General features: G+C 46.0%; 10 non-coding genes across 10 annotated transcripts; all 10 read left to right on the plus strand.

Annotated features, from left to right (window-relative positions):
• Positions 1 to 1,863: 1,863 nt before the first annotated feature.
• LOC130349158 (U2 spliceosomal RNA) lies at positions 1,864 to 2,054 on the plus strand. The gene has a single exon (XR_008886558.1). It is a non-coding gene; the product is annotated as a U2 spliceosomal RNA (small nuclear RNA).
• A 2,092-nt stretch (positions 2,055 to 4,146) lies between these two features.
• Positions 4,147 to 4,337, plus strand: LOC130349170 (U2 spliceosomal RNA). Its single transcript, XR_008886569.1, has one exon. It is a non-coding gene; the product is annotated as a U2 spliceosomal RNA (small nuclear RNA).
• A 2,095-nt stretch (positions 4,338 to 6,432) lies between these two features.
• LOC130349183 (U2 spliceosomal RNA) lies at positions 6,433 to 6,623 on the plus strand. Its single transcript, XR_008886580.1, has one exon. It is a non-coding gene; the product is annotated as a U2 spliceosomal RNA (small nuclear RNA).
• Positions 6,624 to 8,719: 2,096 nt separating this feature from the next.
• On the plus strand, positions 8,720 to 8,910 carry LOC130349195 (U2 spliceosomal RNA). The gene has a single exon (XR_008886591.1). It is a non-coding gene; the product is annotated as a U2 spliceosomal RNA (small nuclear RNA).
• A 2,091-nt stretch (positions 8,911 to 11,001) lies between these two features.
• LOC130349078 (U2 spliceosomal RNA) lies at positions 11,002 to 11,192 on the plus strand. Its single transcript, XR_008886486.1, has one exon. It is a non-coding gene; the product is annotated as a U2 spliceosomal RNA (small nuclear RNA).
• Positions 11,193 to 13,283: 2,091 nt separating this feature from the next.
• On the plus strand, positions 13,284 to 13,474 carry LOC130349208 (U2 spliceosomal RNA). Its single transcript, XR_008886603.1, has one exon. It is a non-coding gene; the product is annotated as a U2 spliceosomal RNA (small nuclear RNA).
• Positions 13,475 to 15,572: 2,098 nt separating this feature from the next.
• LOC130349252 (U2 spliceosomal RNA) lies at positions 15,573 to 15,763 on the plus strand. The gene has a single exon (XR_008886643.1). It is a non-coding gene; the product is annotated as a U2 spliceosomal RNA (small nuclear RNA).
• A 2,094-nt stretch (positions 15,764 to 17,857) lies between these two features.
• On the plus strand, positions 17,858 to 18,048 carry LOC130349220 (U2 spliceosomal RNA). The gene has a single exon (XR_008886614.1). It is a non-coding gene; the product is annotated as a U2 spliceosomal RNA (small nuclear RNA).
• A 2,093-nt stretch (positions 18,049 to 20,141) lies between these two features.
• On the plus strand, positions 20,142 to 20,332 carry LOC130349229 (U2 spliceosomal RNA). Its single transcript, XR_008886622.1, has one exon. It is a non-coding gene; the product is annotated as a U2 spliceosomal RNA (small nuclear RNA).
• Positions 20,333 to 22,418: 2,086 nt separating this feature from the next.
• Positions 22,419 to 22,609, plus strand: LOC130349230 (U2 spliceosomal RNA). Its single transcript, XR_008886623.1, has one exon. It is a non-coding gene; the product is annotated as a U2 spliceosomal RNA (small nuclear RNA).
• The last annotated feature ends 585 nt before the right edge of the window (positions 22,610 to 23,194 follow it).

Raw genomic sequence — 23,194 nt, forward strand, 5'->3', positions numbered from 1 at the left:
GATCATTTGAGTAGCCAGCACACCTGTGCAGGTAGGGCATGACATGATAGGCAGCTGCCTTGATAGCGGGTGGGTGCTGAATGTTCCTAATTGACAAAATAAGATTAATGCTTATGAAGAAATATAAAATCTCATCCCTTCCCCAATATCGCGCCACACCCCTACCCCTTAATTCCCTGGTTGAACTTGATGGACATATGTCTTTTTTCGACCGTACTAACTATGTAACTATGTAACATAACATGGGGGGGGGGTCTCCTGGCTGTTCACACAGGTGTGTCATTGCTGTACATTGACCATGCATTGCTTCTGTGGTATTGCAAAGGCAAAGACAAATGCTTCCAGCCATCCATTGCACTAATGGATTGGTCATCAGCTGGCTGTCTATGTCCCGCATCAATATAGACCAAAGTACAGAGGGTTAGGCTATGCTATTGTGCACCTACCTGATGCATCAGAAGGTGCGAGGCCCTTGCTAAATTCTGTGCACAGACTTTGAGATCTATACTTTAGACTGTATCTAAACCTGCTCCAACATGGACTGACATTCTGGCCTACTTTCAGCCGATGCGACTTGTCTGTCGCTGAACAGTCGCTTTTTATGTATTCAGCACCTATGTATAATGTTGTAAAAATGCTCTAGAAGCTAAAGTCGCAGAAATGTCACACATATTTGGCCTGCAACTTTCTGTGCGACAAATTCAGACAGGAAAAATCAGTATAAATCCTTAGAAAATTATCCCCCAGTGTCTCCATCTGCTGGCGGTATTGAATAAGCATTGCTGCACTGATGGGGTATGCATTAGACGAAAAAAAAGAAGAAAAAGAAGAATAATATGCCCAGAAAAGAGGCGAAAAGGAGAAAGACGTAAAAAAAACGTGAAAAAAAAGTAAGAGGAAGAGAAGGGAAAAAAAGGTGGAAATGGGTTTAAAAGTGATTTCGGCGGAGAAATATATATATATATATATATATATATATATATATATATATGCGCACACACACACATATATATAAACGTATTCTCCGTTGAGATATTGCAGCAGCTGCTGTGTCCAGGCCCAGGAGCCTTAGCACTGTGCTGTGATGTCACTCAATACCACTGACATCACTAGGTGTAAACAACATCTCTCCTTTGCTGTGTATGTGACTATGGAGCTGTTTGGTGATGTCGTCTATTATGGCCTTCATAGAAGCAACAGGAGATTGTTGCATCCATCTAGAACCCTCAGAACTACAGTGCTATGATGTCACTCACTTCCACAGGCCTTGCAGAGTGTAAACAACAACAACCCAGCTTTGTTGTGTATGTAACCATAGGGATTTGTGATGTCACCTAGAACCTTCACAGCAGCGACAGCTTTATGAGGAGCATCAGCACTGCTCTGCCTGAGCAGAACCATCACCGCCATAGGTTGTCAAATAACCCGGGTTTAACCCACACAGGTAAGTCCAATGGGGTGCAGGCATGTCCTCTATGCTTACAGCTTCCCGTGGGTGTTGGTTTGATACCGTTTGGGGACAGCCAAGGAGGCATCTGCAGGCAACAAAGGTAGGTGTGTGCTTGTGTGTGTGTTTCCTATGCAGATCCTAAGCCCAGTGTCACATGCAAGTAGGAGGAGTAAGAAGGGTTCCTGGCAAATCCGGGTTATGGATTGCATTTAAAAAGGCCCCGTGGGAGTGCAATGAGCCCCTGTCTTGCTGCTTAGCAATAATGGTATGGGTTTAGGTTCTGCTGTGTGTACTGGTGGTTGACTGCCCCCCAGCCCAGAGTGTGCATGGAAAATTGTCTGGCAGCCTCCCTGACAGCAAGCAGTGATAGTGCCCATGAAGGGCACCTTGTTGGGCCCGCCCCTTTCACGGTTATCGCTTCTCGGCCTTTTGGCTAAGATCAAGTGTAGTATCTGTTCTTATCAGTTTAATATCTGATACGTCCCCTATCTGGGGACCATATATTAAATGGATTTTTGAGAACGGGGGCCGATTTCGAAGCTTGCTTCCGTCGCCCTATGCATTGACCCGATATGGCAGTATCTTCGGGTACAGTGCACCACCCCCTTACAGGGTTAAAAAGAAAGATTCCTACTTTCATTGCTACCTGCTTGCTGGCTAGCCAGCTAGCCAGCCCTGTGGGCCTTGCTGCTGCTGCAGCCAAAAAACAAAAGGTGGTGCTGCTGCTGCTTCTGCTGCTTCTGCTTCTGCTTGTGTCTGGCCGCTGTTGGAGCATCCAGGCACAGGACTTCTGCTGCTGCTGACTAAATGGCCTCCTTAATTGGATCATTTGAGTAGCCAGCACACCTGTGCAGGTAGGGCATGACATGATAGGCAGCTGCCTTGATAGCGGGTGGGTGCTGAATGTTCCTAATTGACAAAATAAGATTAATGCTTATGAAGAAATATAAAATCTCATCCCTTCCCCAATATCGCGCCACACCCCTACCCCTTAATTCCCTGGTTGAACTTGATGGACATATGTCTTTTTTCGACCGTACTAACTATGTAACTATGTAACATAACATGGGGGGGGGGTCTCCTGGCTGTTCACACAGGTGTGTCATTGCTGTACATTGACCATGCATTGCTTCTGTGGTATTGCAAAGGCAAAGACAAATGCTTCCAGCCATCCATTGCACTAATGGATTGGTCATCAGCTGGCTGTCTATGTCCCGCATCAATATAGACCAAAGTACAGAGGGTTAGGCTATGCTATTGTGCACCTACCTGATGCATCAGAAGGTGCGAGGCCCTTGCTAAATTCTGTGCACAGACTTTGAGATCTATACTTTAGACTGTATCTAAACCTGCTCCAACATGGACTGACATTCTGGCCTACTTTCAGCCGATGCGACTTGTCTGTCGCTGAACAGTCGCTTTTTATGTATTCAGCACCTATGTATAATGTTGTAAAAATGCTCTAGAAGCTAAAGTCGCAGAAATGTCACACATATTTGGCCTGCAACTTTCTGTGCGACAAATTCAGACAGGAAAAATCAGTATAAATCCTTAGAAAATTATCCCCCAGTGTCTCCATCTGCTGGCGGTATTGAATAAGCATTGCTGCACTGATGGGGTATGCATTAGACGAAAAAAAGAAGAAAAAGAAGAATAATACGCCCAGAAAAGAGGCGAAAAGGAGAAAAACGTAAAAAAACGTGAAAAAAAAGTAAGAGGAAGAGAAGGGAAAAAAAGGTGGAAATGGGTTTAAAAGTGATTTCGGCGGAGAAATATATATATATATATATATATATATATATATATATATATATATATATATACGCGCACACACACACATATATATAAACGTATTCTCCGTTGAGATATTGCAGCCGCTGCTGTGTCCAGGCCCAGGAGCCTTAGCACTGTGCTGTGATGTCACTCAATACCACTGACATCACTAGGTGTAAACAACATCTCTCCTTTGCTGTGTATGTGACTATGGAGCTGTTTGGTGATGTCGTCTATTATGGCCTTCATAGAAGCAACAGGAGATTGTTGCATCCATCTAGAACCCTCAGAACTACAGTGCTATGATGTCACTCACTTCCACAGGCCTTGCAGAGTGTAAACAACAACAACCCAGCTTTGTTGTGTATGTAACCATAGGGATTTGTGATGTCACCTAGAACCTTCACAGCAGCGACAGCTTTATGAGGAGCATCAGCACTGCTCTGCCTGAGCAGAACCATCACCGCCATAGGTTGTCAAATAACCCGGGTTTAACCCACACAGGTAAGTCCAATGGGGTGCAGGCATGTCCTCTATGCTTACAGCTTCCCGTGGGTGTTGGTTTGATACCGTTTGGGGACAGCCAAGGAGGCATCTGCAGGCAACAAAGGTAGGTGTGTGCTTGTGTGTGTGTTTCCTATGCAGATCCTAAGCCCAGTGTCACATGCAAGTAGGAGGAGTAAGAAGGGTTCCTGGCAAATCCGGGTTATGGATTGCATTTAAAAAGGCCCCGTGGGAGTGCAATGGGCCCCTGTCTTGCTGCTTAGCAATAATGGTATGGGTTTAGGTTCTGCTGTGTGTACTGGTGGTTGACTGCCCCCCAGCCCAGAGTGTGCATGGAAAATTGTCTGGCAGCCTCCCTGACAGCAAGCAGTGATAGTGCCCATGAAGGGCACCTTGTTGGGCCCGCCCCTTTCACGGTTATCGCTTCTCGGCCTTTTGGCTAAGATCAAGTGTAGTATCTGTTCTTATCAGTTTAATATCTGATACGTCCCCTATCTGGGGACCATATATTAAATGGATTTTTGAGAACGGGGGCCGATTTCGAAGCTTGCTTCCGTCGCCCTATGCATTGACCCGATATGGCAGTATCTTCGGGTACAGTGCACCACCCCCTTACAGGGTTAAAAAGAAAGATTCCTACTTTCATTGCTACCTGCTTGCTGGCTAGCCAGCTAGCCAGCCCTGTGGGCCTTGCTGCTGCTGCAGCCAAAAAACAAAAGGTGGTGCTGCTGCTGCTTCTGCTGCTTCTGCTTCTGCTTGTGTCTGGCCGCTGTTGGAGCGTCCAGGCACAGGACTTCTGCTGCTGCTGACTAAATGGCCTCCTTAATTGGATCATTTGAGTAGCCAGCACACCTGTGCAGGTAGGGCATGACATGATAGGCAGCTGCCTTGATAGCGGGTGGGTGCTGAATGTTCCTAATTGACAAAATAAGATTAATGCTTATGAAGAAATATAAAATCTCATCCCTTCCCCAATATCGCGCCACACCCCTACCCCTTAATTCCCTGGTTGAACTTGATGGACATATGTCTTTTTTCGACCGTACTAACTATGTAACTATGTAACATAACATGGGGGGGGGGAGGGGGGGGGGTCTCCTGGCTGTTCACACAGGTGTGTCATTGCTGTACATTGACCATGCATTGCTTCTGTGGTATTGCAAAGGCAAAGACAAATGCTTCCAGCCATCCATTGCACTAATGGATTGGTCATCAGCTGGCTGTCTATGTCCCGCATCAATATAGACCAAAGTACAGAGGGTTAGGCTATGCTATTGTGCACCTACCTGATGCATCAGAAGGTGCGAGGCCCTTGCTAAATTCTGTGCACAGACTTTGAGATCTATACTTTAGACTGTATCTAAACCTGCTCCAACATGGACTGACATTCTGGCCTACTTTCAGCCGATGCGACTTGTCTGTCGCTGAACAGTCGCTTTTTATGTATTCAGCACCTATGTATAATGTTGTAAAAATGCTCTAGAAGCTAAAGTCGCAGAAATGTCACACATATTTGGCCTGCAACTTTCTGTGCGACAAATTCAGACAGGAAAAATCAGTATAAATCCTTAGAAAATTATCCCCCAGTGTCTCCATCTGCTGGCGGTATTGAATAAGCATTGCTGCACTGATGGGGTATGCATTAGACGAAAAAAAGAAGAAAAAGAAGAATAATACGCCCAGAAAAGAGGCGAAAAGGAGAAAAACGTAAAAAAACGTGAAAAAAAAGTAAGAGGAAGAGAAGGGAAAAAAAGGTGGAAATGGGTTTAAAAGTGATTTCGGCGGAGAAATATATATATATATATATATATATATATATATATATATATATACGCGCACACACACACATATATATAAACGTATTCTCCGTTGAGATATTGCAGCCGCTGCTGTGTCCAGGCCCAGGAGCCTTAGCACTGTGCTGTGATGTCACTCAATACCACTGACATCACTAGGTGTAAACAACATCTCTCCTTTGCTGTGTATGTGACTATGGAGCTGTTTGGTGATGTCGTCTATTATGGCCTTCATAGAAGCAACAGGAGATTGTTGCATCCATCTAGAACCCTCAGAACTACAGTGCTATGATGTCACTCACTTCCACAGGCCTTGCAGAGTGTAAACAACAACAACCCAGCTTTGTTGTGTATGTAACCATAGGGATTTGTGATGTCACCTAGAACCTTCACAGCAGCGACAGCTTTATGAGGAGCATCAGCACTGCTCTGCCTGAGCAGAACCATCACCGCCATAGGTTGTCAAATAACCCGGGTTTAACCCACACAGGTAAGTCCAATGGGGTGCAGGCATGTCCTCTATGCTTACAGCTTCCCGTGGGTGTTGGTTTGATACCGTTTGGGGACAGCCAAGGAGGCATCTGCAGGCAACAAAGGTAGGTGTGTGCTTGTGTGTGTGTTTCCTATGCAGATCCTAAGCCCAGTGTCACATGCAAGTAGGAGGAGTAAGAAGGGTTCCTGGCAAATCCGGGTTATGGATTGCATTTAAAAAGGCCCCGTGGGAGTGCAATGGGCCCCTGTCTTGCTGCTTAGCAATAATGGTATGGGTTTAGGTTCTGCTGTGTGTACTGGTGGTTGACTGCCCCCCAGCCCAGAGTGTGCATGGAAAATTGTCTGGCAGCCTCCCTGACAGCAAGCAGTGATAGTGCCCATGAAGGGCACCTTGTTGGGCCCGCCCCTTTCACGGTTATCGCTTCTCGGCCTTTTGGCTAAGATCAAGTGTAGTATCTGTTCTTATCAGTTTAATATCTGATACGTCCCCTATCTGGGGACCATATATTAAATGGATTTTTGAGAACGGGGGCCGATTTCGAAGCTTGCTTCCGTCGCCCTATGCATTGACCCGATATGGCAGTATCTTCGGGTACAGTGCACCACCCCCTTACAGGGTTAAAAAGAAAGATTCCTACTTTCATTGCTACCTGCTTGCTGGCTAGCCAGCTAGCCAGCCCTGTGGGCCTTGCTGCTGCTGCAGCCAAAAAACAAAAGGTGGTGCTGCTGCTGCTTCTGCTGCTTCTGCTTCTGCTTGTGTCTGGCCGCTGTTGGAGCGTCCAGGCACAGGACTTCTGCTGCTGCTGACTAAATGGCCTCCTTAATTGGATCATTTGAGTAGCCAGCACACCTGTGCAGGTAGGGCATGACATGATAGGCAGCTGCCTTGATAGCGGGTGGGTGCTGAATGTTCCTAATTGACAAAATAAGATTAATGCTTATGAAGAAATATAAAATCTCATCCCTTCCCCAATATCGCGCCACACCCCTACCCCTTAATTCCCTGGTTGAACTTGATGGACATATGTCTTTTTTCGACCGTACTAACTATGTAACTATGTAACATAACATGGGGGGGGGAGGGGGGGGGGTCTCCTGGCTGTTCACACAGGTGTGTCATTGCTGTACATTGACCATGCATTGCTTCTGTGGTATTGCAAAGGCAAAGACAAATGCTTCCAGCCATCCATTGCACTAATGGATTGGTCATCAGCTGGCTGTCTATGTCCCGCATCAATATAGACCAAAGTACAGAGGGTTAGGCTATGCTATTGTGCACCTACCTGATGCATCAGAAGGTGCGAGGCCCTTGCTAAATTCTGTGCACAGACTTTGAGATCTATACTTTAGACTGTATCTAAACCTGCTCCAACATGGACTGACATTCTGGCCTACTTTCAGCCGATGCGACTTGTCTGTCGCTGAACAGTCGCTTTTTATGTATTCAGCACCTATGTATAATGTTGTAAAAATGCTCTAGAAGCTAAAGTCGCAGAAATGTCACACATATTTGGCCTGCAACTTTCTGTGCGACAAATTCAGACAGGAAAAATCAGTATAAATCCTTAGAAAATTATCCCCCAGTGTCTCCATCTGCTGGCGGTATTGAATAAGCATTGCTGCACTGATGGGGTATGCATTAGACGAAAAAAAAAGAAGAAAAAGAAGAATAATACGCCCAGAAAAGAGGCGAAAAGGAGAAAAACGTAAAAAAACGTGAAAAAAAAGTAAGAGGAAGAGAAGGGAAAAAAAGGTGGAAATGGGTTTAAAAGTGATTTCGGCGGAGAAATATATATATATATATATATATATATATATATATATATATATACGCGCACACACACACATATATATAAACGTATTCTCCGTTGAGATATTGCAGCCGCTGCTGTGTCCAGGCCCAGGAGCCTTAGCACTGTGCTGTGATGTCACTCAATACCACTGACATCACTAGGTGTAAACAACATCTCTCCTTTGCTGTGTATGTGACTATGGAGCTGTTTGGTGATGTCGTCTATTATGGCCTTCATAGAAGCAACAGGAGATTGTTGCATCCATCTAGAACCCTCAGAACTACAGTGCTATGATGTCACTCACTTCCACAGGCCTTGCAGAGTGTAAACAACAACAACCCAGCTTTGTTGTGTATGTAACCATAGGGATTTGTGATGTCACCTAGAACCTTCACAGCAGCGACAGCTTTATGAGGAGCATCAGCACTGCTCTGCCTGAGCAGAACCATCACCGCCATAGGTTGTCAAATAACCCGGGTTTAACCCACACAGGTAAGTCCAATGGGGTGCAGGCATGTCCTCTATGCTTACAGCTTCCCGTGGGTGTTGGTTTGATACCGTTTGGGGACAGCCAAGGAGGCATCTGCAGGCAACAAAGGTAGGTGTGTGCTTGTGTGTGTGTTTCCTATGCAGATCCTAAGCCCAGTGTCACATGCAAGTAGGAGGAGTAAGAAGGGTTCCTGGCAAATCCGGGTTATGGATTGCATTTAAAAAGGCCCCGTGGGAGTGCAATGGGCCCCTGTCTTGCTGCTTAGCAATAATGGTATGGGTTTAGGTTCTGCTGTGTGTACTGGTGGTTGACTGCCCCCCAGCCCAGAGTGTGCATGGAAAATTGTCTGGCAGCCTCCCTGACAGCAAGCAGTGATAGTGCCCATGAAGGGCACCTTGTTGGGCCCGCCCCTTTCACGGTTATCGCTTCTCGGCCTTTTGGCTAAGATCAAGTGTAGTATCTGTTCTTATCAGTTTAATATCTGATACGTCCCCTATCTGGGGACCATATATTAAATGGATTTTTGAGAACGGGGGCCGATTTCGAAGCTTGCTTCCGTCGCCCTATGCATTGACCCGATATGGCAGTATCTTCGGGTACAGTGCACCACCCCCTTACAGGGTTAAAAAGAAAGATTCCTACTTTCATTGCTACCTGCTTGCTGGCTAGCCAGCTAGCCAGCCCTGTGGGCCTTGCTGCTGCTGCAGCCAAAAAACAAAAGGTGGTGCTGCTGCTGCTTCTGCTGCTTCTGCTTCTGCTTGTGTCTGGCCGCTGTTGGAGCGTCCAGGCACAGGACTTCTGCTGCTGCTGACTAAACGGCCTCCTTAATTGGATCATTTGAGTAGCCAGCACACCTGTGCAGGTAGGGCATGACATGATAGGCAGCTGCCTTGATAGCGGGTGGGTGCTGAATGTTCCTAATTGACAAAATAAGATTAATGCTTATGAAGAAATATAAAATCTCATCCCTTCCCCAATATCGCGCCACACCCCTACCCCTTAATTCCCTGGTTGAACTTGATGGACATATGTCTTTTTTCGACCGTACTAACTATGTAACTATGTAACATAACATGGGGGGGGGGGGGGTCTCCTGGCTGTTCACACAGGTGTGTCATTGCTGTACATTGACCATGCATTGCTTCTGTGGTATTGCAAAGGCAAAGACAAATGCTTCCAGCCATCCATTGCACTAATGGATTGGTCATCAGCTGGCTGTCTATGTCCCGCATCAATATAGACCAAAGTACAGAGGGTTAGGCTATGCTATTGTGCACCTACCTGATGCATCAGAAGGTGCGAGGCCCTTGCTAAATTCTGTGCACAGACTTTGAGATCTATACTTTAGACTGTATCTAAACCTGCTCCAACATGGACTGACATTCTGGCCTACTTTCAGCCGATGCGACTTGTCTGTCGCTGAACAGTCGCTTTTTATGTATTCAGCACCTATGTATAATGTTGTAAAAATGCTCTAGAAGCTAAAGTCGCAGAAATGTCACACATATTTGGCCTGCAACTTTCTGTGCGACAAATTCAGACAGGAAAAATCAGTATAAATCCTTAGAAAATTATCCCCCAGTGTCTCCATCTGCTGGCGGTATTGAATAAGCATTGCTGCACTGATGGGGTATGCATTAGACGAAAAAAAAGAAGAAAAAGAAGAATAATACGCCCAGAAAAGAGGCGAAAAGGAGAAAAACGTAAAAAAACGTGAAAAAAAAGTAAGAGGAAGAGAAGGGAAAAAAAGGTGGAAATGGGTTTAAAAGTGATTTCGGCGGAGAAATATATATATATATATATATATATATATATATATATATATATATACGCGCACACACACACATATATATAAACGTATTCTCCGTTGAGATATTGCAGCCGCTGCTGTGTCCAGGCCCAGGAGCCTTAGCACTGTGCTGTGATGTCACTCAATACCACTGACATCACTAGGTGTAAACAACATCTCTCCTTTGCTGTGTATGTGACTATGGAGCTGTTTGGTGATGTCGTCTATTATGGCCTTCATAGAAGCAACAGGAGATTGTTGCATCCATCTAGAACCCTCAGAACTACAGTGCTATGATGTCACTCACTTCCACAGGCCTTGCAGAGTGTAAACAACAACAACCCAGCTTTGTTGTGTATGTAACCATAGGGATTTGTGATGTCACCTAGAACCTTCACAGCAGCGACAGCTTTATGAGGAGCATCAGCACTGCTCTGCCTGAGCAGAACCATCACCGCCATAGGTTGTCAAATAACCCGGGTTTAACCCACACAGGTAAGTCCAATGGGGTGCAGGCATGTCCTCTATGCTTACAGCTTCCCGTGGGTGTTGGTTTGATACCGTTTGGGGACAGCCAAGGAGGCATCTGCAGGCAACAAAGGTAGGTGTGTGCTTGTGTGTGTGTTTCCTATGCAGATCCTAAGCCCAGTGTCACATGCAAGTAGGAGGAGTAAGAAGGGTTCCTGGCAAATCCGGGTTATGGATTGCATTTAAAAAGGCCCCGTGGGAGTGCAATGGGCCCCTGTCTTGCTGCTTAGCAATAATGGTATGGGTTTAGGTTCTGCTGTGTGTACTGGTGGTTGACTGCCCCCCAGCCCAGAGTGTGCATGGAAAATTGTCTGGCAGCCTCCCTGACAGCAAGCAGTGATAGTGCCCATGAAGGGCACCTTGTTGGGCCCGCCCCTTTCACGGTTATCGCTTCTCGGCCTTTTGGCTAAGATCAAGTGTAGTATCTGTTCTTATCAGTTTAATATCTGATACGTCCCCTATCTGGGGACCATATATTAAATGGATTTTTGAGAACGGGGGCCGATTTTGAAGCTTGCTTCCGTCGCCCTATGCATTGACCCGATATGGCAGTATCTTCGGGTACAGTGCACCACCCCCTTACAGGGTTAAAAAGAAAGATTCCTACTTTCATTGCTACCTGCTTGCTGGCTAGCCAGCTAGCCAGCCCTGTGGGCCTTGCTGCTGCTGCAGCCAAAAAACAAAAGGTGGTGCTGCTGCTGCTTCTGCTGCTTCTGCTTCTGCTTGTGTCTGGCCGCTGTTGGAGCGTCCAGGCACAGGACTTCTGCTGCTGCTGACTAAATGGCCTCCTTAATTGGATCATTTGAGTAGCCAGCACACCTGTGCAGGTAGGGCATGACATGATAGGCAGCTGCCTTGATAGCGGGTGGGTGCTGAATGTTCCTAATTGACAAAATAAGATTAATGCTTATGAAGAAATATAAAATCTCATCCCTTCCCCAATATCGCGCCACACCCCTACCCCTTAATTCCCTGGTTGAACTTGATGGACATATGTCTTTTTTCGACCGTACTAACTATGTAACTATGTAACATAACATGGGGGGGGGGGGTCTCCTGGCTGTTCACACAGGTGTGTCATTGCTGTACATTGACCATGCATTGCTTCTGTGGTATTGCAAAGGCAAAGACAAATGCTTCCAGCCATCCATTGCACTAATGGATTGGTCATCAGCTGGCTGTCTATGTCCCGCATCAATATAGACCAAAGTACAGAGGGTTAGGCTATGCTATTGTGCACCTACCTGATGCATCAGAAGGTGCGAGGCCCTTGCTAAATTCTGTGCACAGACTTTGAGATCTATACTTTAGACTGTATCTAAACCTGCTCCAACATGGACTGACATTCTGGCCTACTTTCAGCCGATGCGACTTGTCTGTCGCTGAACAGTCGCTTTTTATGTATTCAGCACCTATGTATAATGTTGTAAAAATGCTCTAGAAGCTAAAGTCGCAGAAATGTCACACATATTTGGCCTGCAACTTTCTGTGCGACAAATTCAGACAGGAAAAATCAGTATAAATCCTTAGAAAATTATCCCCCAGTGTCTCCATCTGCTGGCGGTATTGAATAAGCATTGCTGCACTGATGGGGTATGCATTAGACGAAAAAAAAGAAGAAAAAGAAGAATAATACGCCCAGAAAAGAGGCGAAAAGGAGAAAAACGTAAAAAAACGTGAAAAAAAAGTAAGAGGAAGAGAAGGGAAAAAAAGGTGGAAATGGGTTTAAAAGTGATTTCGGCGGAGAAATATATATATATATATATATATATATATATATATATATATATATATACGCGCACACACACACATATATATAAACGTATTCTCCGTTGAGATATTGCAGCCGCTGCTGTGTCCAGGCCCAGGAGCCTTAGCACTGTGCTGTGATGTCACTCAATACCACTGACATCACTAGGTGTAAACAACATCTCTCCTTTGCTGTGTATGTGACTATGGAGCTGTTTGGTGATGTCGTCTATTATGGCCTTCATAGAAGCAACAGGAGATTGTTGCATCCATCTAGAACCCTCAGAACTACAGTGCTATGATGTCACTCACTTCCACAGGCCTTGCAGAGTGTAAACAACAACAACCCAGCTTTGTTGTGTATGTAACCATAGGGATTTGTGATGTCACCTAGAACCTTCACAGCAGCGACAGCTTTATGAGGAGCATCAGCACTGCTCTGCCTGAGCAGAACCATCACCGCCATAGGTTGTCAAATAACCCGGGTTTAACCCACACAGGTAAGTCCAATGGGGTGCAGGCATGTCCTCTATGCTTACAGCTTCCCGTGGGTGTTGGTTTGATACCGTTTGGGGACAGCCAAGGAGGCATCTGCAGGCAACAAAGGTAGGTGTGTGCTTGTGTGTGTGTTTCCTATGCAGATCCTAAGCCCAGTGTCACATGCAAGTAGGAGGAGTAAGAAGGGTTCCTGGCAAATCCGGGTTATGGATTGCATTTAAAAAGGCCCCGTGGGAGTGCAATGGGCCCCTGTCTTGCTGCTTAGCAATAATGGTATGGGTTTAGGTTCTGCTGTGTGTACTGGTGGTTGACTGCCCCCCAGCCCAGAGTGTGCATGGAAAATTGTCTGGCAGCCTCCCTGACAGCAAGCAGTGATAGTGCCCATGAAGGGCACCTTGTTGGGCCCGCCCCTTTCACGGTTATCGCTTCTCGGCCTTTTGGCTAAGATCAAGTGTAGTATCTGTTCTTATCAGTTTAATATCTGATACGTCCCCTATCTGGGGACCATATATTAAATGGATTTTTGAGAACGGGGGCCGATTTCGAAGCTTGCTTCCGTCGCCCTATGCATTGACCCGATATGGCAGTATCTTCGGGTACAGTGCACCACCCCCTTACAGGGTTAAAAAGAAAGATTCCTACTTTCATTGCTACCTGCTTGCTGGCTAGCCAGCTAGCCAGCCCTGTGGGCCTTGCTGCTGCTGCAGCCAAAAAACAAAAGGTGGTGCTGCTGCTGCTTCTGCTGCTTCTGCTTCTGCTTGTGTCTGGCCGCTGTTGGAGCGTCCAGGCACAGGACTTCTGCTGCTGCTGACTAAACGGCCTCCTTAATTGGATCATTTGAGTAGCCAGCACACCTGTGCAGGTAGGGCATGACATGATAGGCAGCTGCCTTGATAGCGGGTGGGTGCTGAATGTTCCTAATTGACAAAATAAGATTAATGCTTATGAAGAAATATAAAATCTCATCCCTTCCCCAATATCGCGCCACACCCCTACCCCTTAATTCCCTGGTTGAACTTGATGGACATATGTCTTTTTTCGACCGTACTAACTATGTAACTATGTAACATAACATGGGGGGGGGGGGGGGGGGTCTCCTGGCTGTTCACACAGGTGTGTCATTGCTGTACATTGACCATGCATTGCTTCTGTGGTATTGCAAAGGCAAAGACAAATGCTTCCAGCCATCCATTGCACTAATGGATTGGTCATCAGCTGGCTGTCTATGTCCCGCATCAATATAGACCAAAGTACAGAGGGTTAGGCTATGCTATTGTGCACCTACCTGATGCATCAGAAGGTGCGAGGCCCTTGCTAAATTCTGTGCACAGACTTTGAGATCTATACTTTAGACTGTATCTAAACCTGCTCCAACATGGACTGACATTCTGGCCTACTTTCAGCCGATGCGACTTGTCTGTCGCTGAACAGTCGCTTTTTATGTATTCAGCACCTATGTATAATGTTGTAAAAATGCTCTAGAAGCTAAAGTCGCAGAAATGTCACACATATTTGGCCTGCAACTTTCTGTGCGACAAATTCAGACAGGAAAAATCAGTATAAATCCTTAGAAAATTATCCCCCAGTGTCTCCATCTGCTGGCGGTATTGAATAAGCATTGCTGCACTGATGGGGTATGCATTAGACGAAAAAAAAGAAGAAAAAGAAGAATAATACGCCCAGAAAAGAGGCGAAAAGGAGAAAAACGTAAAAAAACGTGAAAAAAAAGTAAGAGGAAGAGAAGGGAAAAAAAGGTGGAAATGGGTTTAAAAGTGATTTCGGCGGAGAATATATATATATATATATATATATATATATATATATATATATATATATACGCGCACACACACACATATATATAAACGTATTCTCCGTTGAGATATTGCAGCCGCTGCTGTGTCCAGGCCCAGGAGCCTTAGCACTGTGCTGTGATGTCACTCAATACCACTGACATCACTAGGTGTAAACAACATCTCTCCTTTGCTGTGTATGTGACTATGGAGCTGTTTGGTGATGTCGTCTATTATGGCCTTCATAGAAGCAACAGGAGATTGTTGCATCCATCTAGAACCCTCAGAACTACAGTGCTATGATGTCACTCACTTCCACAGGCCTTGCAGAGTGTAAACAACAACAACCCAGCTTTGTTGTGTATGTAACCATAGGGATTTGTGATGTCACCTAGAACCTTCACAGCAGCGACAGCTTTATGAGGAGCATCAGCACTGCTCTGCCTGAGCAGAACCATCACCGCCATAGGTTGTCAAATAACCCGGGTTTAACCCACACAGGTAAGTCCAATGGGGTGCAGGCATGTCCTCTATGCTTACAGCTTCCCGTGGGTGTTGGTTTGATACCGTTTGGGGACAGCCAAGGAGGCATCTGCAGGCAACAAAGGTAGGTGTGTGCTTGTGTGTGTGTTTCCTATGCAGATCCTAAGCCCAGTGTCACATGCAAGTAGGAGGAGTAAGAAGGGTTCCTGGCAAATCCGGGTTATGGATTGCATTTAAAAAGGCCCCGTGGGAGTGCAATGGGCCCCTGTCTTGCTGCTTAGCAATAATGGTATGGGTTTAGGTTCTGCTGTGTGTACTGGTGGTTGACTGCCCCCCAGCCCAGAGTGTGCATGGAAAATTGTCTGGCAGCCTCCCTGACAGCAAGCAGTGATAGTGCCCATGAAGGGCACCTTGTTGGGCCCGCCCCTTTCACGGTTATCGCTTCTCGGCCTTTTGGCTAAGATCAAGTGTAGTATCTGTTCTTATCAGTTTAATATCTGATACGTCCCCTATCTGGGGACCATATATTAAATGGATTTTTGAGAACGGGGGCCGATTTCGAAGCTTGCTTCCGTCGCCCTATGCATTGACCCGATATGGCAGTATCTTCAGGTACAGTGCACCACCCCCTTACAGGGTTAAAAAGAAAGATTCCTACTTTCATTGCTACCTGCTTGCTGGCTAGCCAGCTAGCCAGCCCTGTGGGCCTTGCTGCTGCTGCAGCCAAAAAACAAAAGGTGGTGCTGCTGCTGCTTCTGCTGCTTCTGCTTCTGCTTGTGTCTGGCCGCTGTTGGAGCGTCCAGGCACAGGACTTCTGCTGCTGCTGACTAAATGGCCTCCTTAATTGGATCATTTGAGTAGCCAGCACACCTGTGCAGGTAGGGCATGACATGATAGGCAGCTGCCTTGATAGCGGTGATAGCGGGTGGGTGCTGAATGTTCCTAATTGACAAAATAAGATTAATGCTTATGAAGAAATATAAAATCTCATCCCTTCCCCAATATCGCGCCACACCCCTACCCCTTAATTCCCTGGTTGAACTTGATGGACATATGTCTTTTTTCGACCGTACTAACTATGTAACTATGTAACATAACATGGGGGGGGGGTCTCCTGGCTGTTCACACAGGTGTGTCATTGCTGTACATTGACCATGCATTGCTTCTGTGGTATTGCAAAGGCAAAGACAAATGCTTCCAGCCATCCATTGCACTAATGGATTGGTCATCAGCTGGCTGTCTATGTCCCGCATCAATATAGACCAAAGTACAGAGGGTTAGGCTATGCTATTGTGCACCTACCTGATGCATCAGAAGGTGCGAGGCCCTTGCTAAATTCTGTGCACAGACTTTGAGATCTATACTTTAGACTGTATCTAAACCTGCTCCAACATGGACTGACATTCTGGCCTACTTTCAGCCGATGCGACTTGTCTGTCGCTGAACAGTCGCTTTTTATGTATTCAGCACCTATGTATAATGTTGTAAAAATGCTCTAGAAGCTAAAGTCGCAGAAATGTCACACATATTTGGCCTGCAACTTTCTGTGCGACAAATTCAGACAGGAAAAATCAGTATAAATCCTTAGAAAATTATCCCCCAGTGTCTCCATCTGCTGGCGGTATTGAATAAGCATTGCTGCACTGATGGGGTATGCATTAGACGAAAAAAAAGAAGAAAAAGAAGAATAATACGCCCAGAAAAGAGGCGAAAAGGAGAAAAACGTAAAAAAACGTGAAAAAAAAGTAAGAGGAAGAGAAGGGAAAAAAAGGTGGAAATGGGTTTAAAAGTGATTTCGGCGGAGAAATATATATATATATATATATATATATATATATATATATATATACGCGCACACACACACATATATATAAACGTATTCTCCGTTGAGATATTGCAGCCGCTGCTGTGTCCAGGCCCAGGAGCCTTAGCACTGTGCTGTGATGTCACTCAATACCACTGACATCACTAGGTGTAAACAACATCTCTCCTTTGCTGTGTATGTGACTATGGAGCTGTTTGGTGATGTCGTCTATTATGGCCTTCATAGAAGCAACAGGAGATTGTTGCATCCATCTAGAACCCTCAGAACTACAGTGCTATGATGTCACTCACTTCCACAGGCCTTGCAGAGTGTAAACAACAACAACCCAGCTTTGTTGTGTATGTAACCATAGGGATTTGTGATGTCACCTAGAACCTTCACAGCAGCGACAGCTTTATGAGGAGCATCAGCACTGCTCTGCCTGAGCAGAACCATCACCGCCATAGGTTGTCAAATAACCCGGGTTTAACCCACACAGGTAAGTCCAATGGGGTGCAGGCATGTCCTCTATGCTTACAGCTTCCCGTGGGTGTTGGTTTGATACCGTTTGGGGACAGCCAAGGAGGCATCTGCAGGCAACAAAGGTAGGTGTGTGCTTGTGTGTGTGTTTCCTATGCAGATCCTAAGCCCAGTGTCACATGCAAGTAGGAGGAGTAAGAAGGGTTCCTGGCAAATCCGGGTTATGGATTGCATTTAAAAAGGCCCCGTGGGAGTGCAATGGGCCCCTGTCTTGCTGCTTAGCAATAATGGTATGGGTTTAGGTTCTGCTGTGTGTACTGGTGGTTGACTGCCCCCCAGCCCAGAGTGTGCATGGAAAATTGTCTGGCAGCCTCCCTGACAGCAAGCAGTGATAGTGCCCATGAAGGGCACCTTGTTGGGCCCGCCCCTTTCACGGTTATCGCTTCTCGGCCTTTTGGCTAAGATCAAGTGTAGTATCTGTTCTTATCAGTTTAATATCTGATACGTCCCCTATCTGGGGACCATATATTAAATGGATTTTTGAGAACGGGGGCCGATTTCGAAGCTTGCTTCCGTCGCCCTATGCATTGACCCGATATGGCAGTATCTTCGGGTACAGTGCACCACCCCCTTACAGGGTTAAAAAGAAAGATTCCTACTTTCATTGCTACCTGCTTGCTGGCTAGCCAGCTAGCCAGCTCTGTGGGCCTTGCTGCTGCTGCAGCCAAAAAACAAAAGGTGGTGCTGCTGCTGCTTCTGCTGCTTCTGCTTCTGCTTGTGTCTGGCCGCTGTTGGAGCGTCCAGGCACAGGACTTCTGCTGCTGCTGACTAAATGGCCTCCTTAATTGGATCATTTGAGTAGCCAGCACACCTGTGCAGGTAGGGCATGACATGATAGGCAGCTGCCTTGATAGCGGGTGGGTGCTGAATGTTCCTAATTGACAAAATAAGATTAATGCTTATGAAGAAATATAAAATCTCATCCCTTCCCCAATATCGCGCCACACCCCTACCCCTTAATTCCCTGGTTGAACTTGATGGACATATGTCTTTTTTCGACCGTACTAACTATGTAACTATGTAACATAACATGGGGGGGGGGGGGGTCTCCTGGCTGTTCACACAGGTGTGTCATTGCTGTACATTGACCATGCATTGCTTCTGTGGTATTGCAAAGGCAAAGACAAATGCTTCCAGCCATCCATTGCACTAATGGATTGGTCATCAGCTGGCTGTCTATGTCCCGCATCAATATAGACCAAAGTACAGAGGGTTAGGCTATGCTATTGTGCACCTACCTGATGCATCAGAAGGTGCGAGGCCCTTGCTAAATTCTGTGCACAGACTTTGAGATCTATACTTTAGACTGTATCTAAACCTGCTCCAACATGGACTGACATTCTGGCCTACTTTCAGCCGATGCGACTTGTCTGTCGCTGAACAGTCGCTTTTTATGTATTCAGCACCTATGTATAATGTTGTAAAAATGCTCTAGAAGCTAAAGTCGCAGAAATGTCACACATATTTGGCCTGCAACTTTCTGTGCGACAAATTCAGACAGGAAAAATCAGTATAAATCCTTAGAAAATTATCCCCCAGTGTCTCCATCTGCTGGCGGTATTGAATAAGCATTGCTGCACTGATGGGGTATGCATTAGACGAAAAAAAAGAAGAAAAAGAAGAATAATACGCCCAGAAAAGAGGCGAAAAGGAGAAAAACGTAAAAAAACGTGAAAAAAAAGTAAGAGGAAGAGAAGGGAAAAAAAGGTGGAAATGGGTTTAAAAGTGATTTCGGCGGAGAAATATATATATATATATATATATATATATATATATATATATATATATACGCGCACACACACACATATATATAAACGTATTCTCCGTTGAGATATTGCAGCCGCTGCTGTGTCCAGGCCCAGGAGCCTTAGCACTGTGCTGTGACGTCACTCAATACCACTGACATCACTAGGTGTAAACAACATCTCTCCTTTGCTGTGTATGTGACTATGGAGCTGTTTGGTGATGTCGTCTATTATGGCCTTCATAGAAGCAACAGGAGATTGTTGCATCCATCTAGAACCCTCAGAACTACAGTGCTATGATGTCACTCACTTCCACAGGCCTTGCAGAGTGTAAACAACAACAACCCAGCTTTGTTGTGTATGTAACCATAGGGATTTGTGATGTCACCTAGAACCTTCACAGCAGCGACAGCTTTATGAGGAGCATCAGCACTGCTCTGCCTGAGCAGAACCATCACCGCCATAGGTTGTCAAATAACCCGGGTTTAACCCACACAGGTAAGTCCAATGGGGTGCAGGCATGTCCTCTATGCTTACAGCTTCCCGTGGGTGTTGGTTTGATACCGTTTGGGGACAGCCAAGGAGGCATCTGCAGGCAACAAAGGTAGGTGTGTGCTTGTGTGTGTGTTTCCTATGCAGATCCTAAGCCCAGTGTCACATGCAAGTAGGAGGAGTAAGAAGGGTTCCTGGCAAATCCGGGTTATGGATTGCATTTAAAAAGGCCCCGTGGGAGTGCAATGGGCCCCTGTCTTGCTGCTTAGCAATAATGGTATGGGTTTAGGTTCTGCTGTGTGTACTGGTGGTTGACTGCCCCCCAGCCCAGAGTGTGCATGGAAAATTGTCTGGCAGCCTCCCTGACAGCAAGCAGTGATAGTGCCCATGAAGGGCACCTTGTTGGGCCCGCCCCTTTCACGGTTATCGCTTCTCGGCCTTTTGGCTAAGATCAAGTGTAGTATCTGTTCTTATCAGTTTAATATCTGATACGTCCCCTATCTGGGGACCATATATTAAATGGATTTTTGAGAACGGGGGCCGATTTCGAAGCTTGCTTCCGTCGCCCTATGCATTGACCCGATATGACAGTATCTTCGGGTACAGTGCACCACCCCCTTACAGGGTTAAAAAGAAAGATTCCTACTTTCATTGCTACCTGCTTGCTGGCTAGCCAGCTAGCCAGCCCTGTGGGCCTTGCTGCTGCTGCAGCCAAAAAACAAAAGGTGGTGCTGCTGCTGCTTCTGCTGCTTCTGCTTCTGCTTGTGTCTGGCCGCTGTTGGAGCGTCCAGGCACAGGACTTCTGCTGCTGCTGACTAAATGGCCTCCTTAATTGGATCATTTGAGTAGCCAGCACACCTGTGCAGGTAGGGCATGACATGATAGGCAGCTGCCTTGATAGCGGGTGGGTGCTGAATGTTCCTAATTGACAAAATAAGATTAATGCTTATGAAGAAATATAAAATCTCATCGCTTCCCCAATATCGCGCCACACCCCTACCCCTTAATTCCCTGGTTGAACTTGATGGACATATGTCTTTTTTCGACCGTACTAACTATGTAACTATGTAACATAACATGGGGGGGGGGGTCTCCTGGCTGTTCACACAGGTGTGTCATTGCTGTACATTGACCATGCATTGCTTCTGTGGTATTGCAAAGGCAAAGACAAATGCTTCCAGCCATCCATTGCACTAATGGATTGGTCATCAGCTGGCTGTCTATGTCCCGCATCAATATAGACCAAAGTACAGAGGGTTAGGCTATGCTATTGTGCACCTACCTGATGCATCAGAAGGTGCGAGGCCCTTGCTAAATTCTGTGCACAGACTTTGAGATCTATACTTTAGACTGTATCTAAACCTGCTCCAACATGGACTGACATTCTGGCCTACTTTCAGCCGATGCGACTTGTCTGTCGCTGAACAGTCGCTTTTTATGTATTCAGCACCTATGTATAATGTTGTAAAAATGCTCTAGAAGCTAAAGTCGCAGAAATGTCACACATATTTGGCCTGCAACTTTCTGTGCGACAAATTCAGACAGGAAAAATCAGTATAAATCCTTAGAAAATTATCCCCCAGTGTCTCCATCTGCTGGCGGTATTGAATAAGCATTGCTGCACTGATGGGGTATGCATTAGACGAAAAAAAAGAAGAAAAAGAAGAATAATACGCCCATAAAAGAGGCGAAAAGGAGAAAAACGTAAAAAAACTTGAAAAAAAAGTAAGAGGAAGAGAAGGGAAAAAAAGGTGGAAATGGGTTTAAAAGTGATTTTGGCGGAGAAATATATATATATATATATATATATATATATATATATATATATACGCGCACACACACACATATATATAAACGTATTCTCCGTTGAGATATTGCAGCCGCTGCTGTGTCCAGGCCCAGGAGCCTTAGCACTGTGCTGTGATGTCACTCAATACCACTGACATCACTAGGTGTAAACAACATCTCTCCTTTGCTGTGTATGTGACTATGGAGCTGTTTGGTGATGTCGTCTATTATGGCCTTCATAGAAGCAACAGGAGATTGTTGCATCCATCTAGAACCCTCAGAACTACAGTGCTATGATGTCACTCACTTCCACAGGCCTTGCAGAGTGTAAACAACAACAACCCAGCTTTGTTGTGTATGTAACCATAGGGATTTGTGATGTCACCTAGAACCTTCACAGCAGCGACAGCTTTATGAGGAGCATCAGCACTGCTCTGCCTGAGCAGAACCATCACCGCCATAGGTTGTCAAATAACCCGGGTTTAACCCACACAGGTAAGTCCAATGGGGTGCAGGCATGTCCTCTATGCTTACAGCTTCCCGTGGGTGTTGGTTTGATACCGTTTGGGGACAGCCAAGGAGGCATCTGCAGGCAACAAAGGTAGGTGTGTGCTTGTGTGTGTGTTTCCTATGCAGATCCTAAGCCCAGTGTCACATGCAAGTAGGAGGAGTAAGAAGGGTTCCTGGCAAATCCGGGTTATGGATTGCATTTAAAAAGGCCCCGTGGGAGTGCAATGGGCCCCTGTCTTGCTGCTTAGCAATAATGGTATGGGTTTAGGTTCTGCTGTGTGTACTGGTGGTTGACTGCCCCCCAGCCCAGAGTGTGCATGGAAAATTGTCTGGCAGCCTCCCTGACAGCAAGCAGTGATAGTGCCCATGAAGGGCACCTTGTTGGGCCCGCCCCTTTCACGGTTATCGCTTCTCGGCCTTTTGGCTAAGATCAAGTGTAGTATCTGTTCTTATCAGTTTAATATCTGATACGTCCCCTATCTGGGGACCATATATTAAATGGATTTTTGAGAACGGGGGCCGATTTCGAAGCTTGCTTCCGTCGCCCTATGCATTGACCCGATATGACAGTATCTTCGGGTACAGTGCACCACCCCCTTACAGGGTTAAAAAGAAAGATTCCTACTTTCATTGCTACCTGCTTGCTGGCTAGCCAGCTAGCCAGCCCTGTGGGCCTTGCTGCTGCTGCAGCCAAAAAACAAAAGGTGGTGCTGCTGCTGCTTCTGCTGCTTCTGCTTCTGCTTGTGTCTGGCCGCTGTTGGAGCGTCCAGGCACAGGACTTCTGCTGCTGCTGACTAAATGGCCTCCTTAATTGGATCATTTGAGTAGCCAGCACACCTGTGCAGGTAGGGCATGACATGATAGGCAGCTGCCTTGATAGCGGGTGGGTGCTGAATGTTCCTAATTGACAAAATAAGATTAATGCTTATGAAGAAATATAAAATCTCATTGCTTCCCCAATATCGCGCCACACCCCTACCCCTTAATTCCCTGGTTGAACTTGATGGACATATGTCTTTTTTCGACCGTACTAACTATGTAACTATGTAACATAACATGGGGGGGGGGGGGTCTCCTGGCTGTTCACACAGGTGTGTCATTGCTGTACATTGACCATGCATTGCTTCTGTGGTATTGCAAAGGCAAAGACAAATGCTTCCAGCCATCCATTGCACTAATG

Source organism: Hyla sarda, unplaced genomic scaffold (genome assembly GCF_029499605.1).
Source record: "Hyla sarda isolate aHylSar1 unplaced genomic scaffold, aHylSar1.hap1 scaffold_91, whole genome shotgun sequence".
Taxonomy (NCBI): Eukaryota; Metazoa; Chordata; class Amphibia; order Anura; family Hylidae; genus Hyla; species Hyla sarda.